The sequence below is a fragment of the Pogonomyrmex barbatus genome, unplaced genomic scaffold, assembly GCF_055798465.1.
Source record: "Pogonomyrmex barbatus isolate J1 unplaced genomic scaffold, ASM5579846v1 scaffold30, whole genome shotgun sequence".
Classification (NCBI taxonomy): domain Eukaryota; kingdom Metazoa; phylum Arthropoda; class Insecta; order Hymenoptera; family Formicidae; genus Pogonomyrmex; species Pogonomyrmex barbatus.
This window is the reverse complement of record NW_028297128.1, coordinates 70,368-74,859: the sequence shown is the minus strand read 5'-3', so window position 1 is coordinate 74,859 and position 4,492 is coordinate 70,368. Positions and strand designations below refer to the sequence as shown.

At 37.7% G+C, this 4,492-nt stretch overlaps 1 pseudogene; it reads right to left on the bottom strand.

Annotated features, from left to right (window-relative positions):
* Positions 1-1,496: 1,496 nt before the first annotated feature.
* Positions 1,497-3,273, bottom strand: LOC148935883 (uncharacterized; annotated as a pseudogene).
* Between the last annotated feature and the right edge of the window lie 1,219 nt (positions 3,274-4,492).

Here is a 4,492-nt window from a genome sequence, read left to right as displayed (position 1 = left end):
CAAGAGATTTTCATCGGAGTGTGCACGCAAGCCGGAGTCTCTACTGGACAGGTCCCTGTTCGGGCGCCATGTGACGCGGTCACCTCGCTCGACGCTCGGATCGGCTCGTCGGTGTCCGGGTTCGAGAGGAGGGGAGACTCAGGCGTACGCGACCACAAGTGGCGGCGTGATAAAGATAGTTTATTTAGCGAAAGATAGATACAGTGTGCAGGGTCAGGAGATGTCGCAGTGTCGCTGGTAGCAAAGCGGAGACGGAACCGATTGGCGCAAGGCGATGAGATGCGCAGGACAGGTGCGGTGTGCGGTCGGCAACGGTCGATTTACACGGCGTGATTACCACTAGGGGTCTTAGGATTACTGACTTATAACTAGCGGCCTTAATCTCTATCGCATGCACTTACGAGCTAATGTCAGGCGGGACGGTTAGGTATTGCGGGCAGGGTCGAGTGCCACGTCGAGCCCTGCCTTCGCAACGGAAACCGGTGACACCCGGTGGAGCTGAGTGAAACCTCAACCCGAGGAGCGGTGGCAGGAGTCGGAGAAACCCGACAGAGCTGAGTGAAACCTCAGCCCGTGGAGCGGTGACAGGAGTCGGTGAAACCCGACAGAGCTGAGTGAAACCTCAGCCCGTGGAGCGGTGACAGGAGTCGGTGAAACCCGACAGAGCTGAGTGAAACCTCAGCCCGTGGAGCGGTGACAGGAGTCGGTGAAACCCGACAGAGCTGAGTGAAACCTCAGCCCGTAGGTAGAGAAAGCCGGTGAAACCCGGCAGAGCCAAGCGAAACCTTGGCCCCGAGAGGTAGTAGGTACTGGTTAGGTATCAGGAGTCGGATCGCAGGATGGGATCTGGTCTCGATGTCTCGGCCGGCCGGGCTTATATACCCGGCCGACGTTCCCCCACTGCGCGCCGTCGGTCCAGTGGCGGGGAGTCGGTATCGCGTGGGGACATCGCGAGCGAGATAGCGTGAGCGAGACGGCGCGTGCGCCTTGCAGGCAAGCGAATGCGATAGCGCGAGTGGTGCACGTGCAAGCGGGATGGATAGTGCAGGATAGTAAGCCAAGCGTTTATCTATTATGTATATATGTATGTGTATATATATTTGTATATGTACATTCGTAACGGCCCTGCCGTTACAATTTTCTTTCGAGTCCGATCTCTTAGGGGCTATCCACACAGGCGTATTATGAGGTGATTTTGATGGTTTAATTATATTTTGCTCTAATAATTCATTTACTTGTCTCTTAATTTCATCTTTATGAATTACTGGAAATTTATATTTCCAGTTTAGTATTTATTGGAATCTCATTTACTGTTGGAATGCGATGTTTTAAAACATTTGTATGATTAAGATTTTCACCGGGCAAATGAAAACAATCGGCACTTTTCTGTATTAATCTTTCAACATGTTCACGCTCTTCATTATTTAAATGCTCAAGTCTTAATGCATCAATTATTATATTCTTTCATTTTGATTTATATAGAACCATGATCTTGAATTCGAGCTTGTATTAAAATTTTAATTTGAACTTGACTTTGAGTTTGAATTTGAGTTCGCACAGGAGCTTATTTTTGAGCTTGCATTTGAGTTCATGGAGTTTGAGATTTCTTTATTATTTGTTCCAAATTCATATATTTCAATTGTGGGAATTAATATCTTTTCTTCTTCTTTATTTGTATTTATTATATTACTTATAGATAGGCTTTACCGTCAGTACGTTGCGAATATTACACGTCTTATCATGTTTACAGTTTCTAATTCTTTTTCCGCGTCAATCGTGTACCGTGCCTCTACTTCTTCAAATGTTCCTTCATTCGATATTATTATTTCTCTATTTAATCCACGTAAGAAGCTTGTTTTTAAATGTTTCTCAATTGAATTTTGAAATTCTAAACTTAATATTCCGATTTCTCTTTTTTGTGCATCAAGAATTCGTTTTCCTAATTCCCTGCTCGATTTGCTGCAATCTTCTCCCTCTTTTGGTATAGATAAGCTAATCGCTTCGTACACTGTTTCTCGGTTCATATTTTTACTTTCAACAATTCAATTAATTCTTGCATGTTTTCAGATTTTTCCCAACATTGATCTATGAGTTTCCTCTTTTAATTTATTACATATTGCCCTAGAATTAGAATTACTTCCTGCGGAGGTGCGACCATACTTAGTGCTTCTTCGCAACTGCCCCTCGACGAAGTAAACAAACGGAATATTTTCTCCATCGAAATTTGGCACCGCTTCTAATGCGTCTCTGATCGAAAATTGTAAAAAGTTACTTATCGTTCCTTCTGATGATAAATTAATTCTTGATTTCGTTGTTGCTGTTGTTGAAGCTGTTGTATCGTTCGTTGTTGCTTCCCAATTAGCCTTCGTAATTCATTTATGTCTCTCCTCTTTTTCCATGGTGTTTCTTGATGTTGATTGACCAGATTCTTTCATTTATTAAAGATTAATTTTAAGTTTTTTTGTTCATTTTTTTACTGTTCACTATCGTTTCTTTACACAAACCGTTTTAGTATCCCACCGCTGTCACCAAAAATTTTTCGAAATGTTACGTGATTGTCCGTTTTTGGGTTAATATATTTAAGTACTTCACTCTGGGATTGGACCGGTTTGTGAATTAATCAACCCCGAATAGGAAACGAATTTTATAAATTTTATATCGCGGATCTTTTTTATTAATTTGATTATAATTTAAATAATTTATCTCGAAATCAATTTTTCTCAATTTATATTTAGGAATTTGCTTGATTATTTTAGTTTTAGATTGACTTTCCAATTTTTTAAGTTTTAGGAATAATGGGAAGGGATCTTTATTTAAAATTATCGTTTGATTTAATTGAAATCTTAATCTTTTAATTTGAACTCTGCGTCTTCCTCTTTTGAGCATAAACTTTTGAGCATACCTTGAAATTAATTACTTATTTTTGAGACTCTAAATTCAAATTATTTAGTCACAATACCATTGGCTGCGACTAAATAGTACGCTACGCTATTGTCAGCGACCGAATTTGGATTTAGAATCATTATCTTGATTTTAATTAAAAAGTTCAGATTTTATTTAAGAAAGAAGAATAAGATTTCAGTTTTCCAATTATTTTAATTTAAAATTACTTTATTTAATCGAGAAGGCTTTTAAATTTAAATTCTCCTAAGAGAAATATTACGAACAGAAATTTATTATAAATTTAAGAATTCAACCCTAAGATCGATCACGCACAATTTATGATTCAAAATATTCTCTGAAATGAACTGAACTGACTATTGCTGCCGCCATGCCTAGCTAGTTGTTGCTTTTTTCGAAGAACTATTACTACTAACTACTGTTGCAGCTTCCTGAAGAACTACTAAGCGCTTTTTCCGCACGCATATTTATAGGTGGAAATGATCAACCCCCGCGCGCGCTTTTCACCACTTCTTTCTTTCGAATCCATAATTAAGAGGAGGAAGGTTCTTTCTCAGGTGTCATCCTCGTTGGTAATAGTCATAGCCTGATATCATCAAGAATTCAATCAATAAATCAATATTTTTATCATATAGCACGCATTCTTTCATTTAAAATTATAAGATTTAGATCGCCGTGACACTGCAATTAAATATGGAATTACCTATATTCATAATAGCACTTTTCAAAATTAATCTCTGGCTTTTATGAATAGTGATGCCTTAATTCAAAGATAATGGAAATTGTTTTCTAATAACATATGCTCTATCCATCAATTGGAACTTAACACTTACTTTTTCAATAAAACATTCCAAACCAAATGGTAAAAGAAGTTTTATTTTTTCTATGTAATTAATAGTTGTATCTTATATAACTGAAATGATTAGTTATTGTATCATTTACAAGACCCAAACTAGCATCAATATTGCGTTTTATCATAATTTTTGCTTCAATTTTAATTATAATTTGTTTTGAAAGTCCAGCTAGTATTATCATCATCATTATCTGACAATATCTTTGTTACCCTTTTTTTCATATATGAAATACAATCAATTGTATCTTCAACTATTAATAATATTTCTTTTGAAGTAATACGATTTAACATTGCAGTGTTAAGAACGTCAAACATATAACAAGTAGGCAATAAACAAACGGTATTATTTTGCAAATTATTAATAAAATCACACAATTTGTTTATTTTTGTTTCGAAAGACTCACCCTTAAAACAGATTTTTTTTTTTTGGAGAATCTTATAATCATATTTTATTAATAAACCAACACGAATTTTCGAAAGTAATTCACGGTAAGATTCGTCTCTTTGTTGATGCAGATTGATCGTCAATTTATCATAGTCAAATAAATTAATCCAGATCGGGAGCTCGAGCCATGCTTGATGCAATCTCTCCTGTCGTGCTCCAGGAGGATTATTTGTATATTTGCCAATGGCGTTGGAGGGTGTCGCCGTTGCAGTCCGACCTGCATCCATCGAGAGAATAGGATCTCATCATCTCTCTGGAGTACCGGTCGTGGGGATTCGAAAGAATATATATAT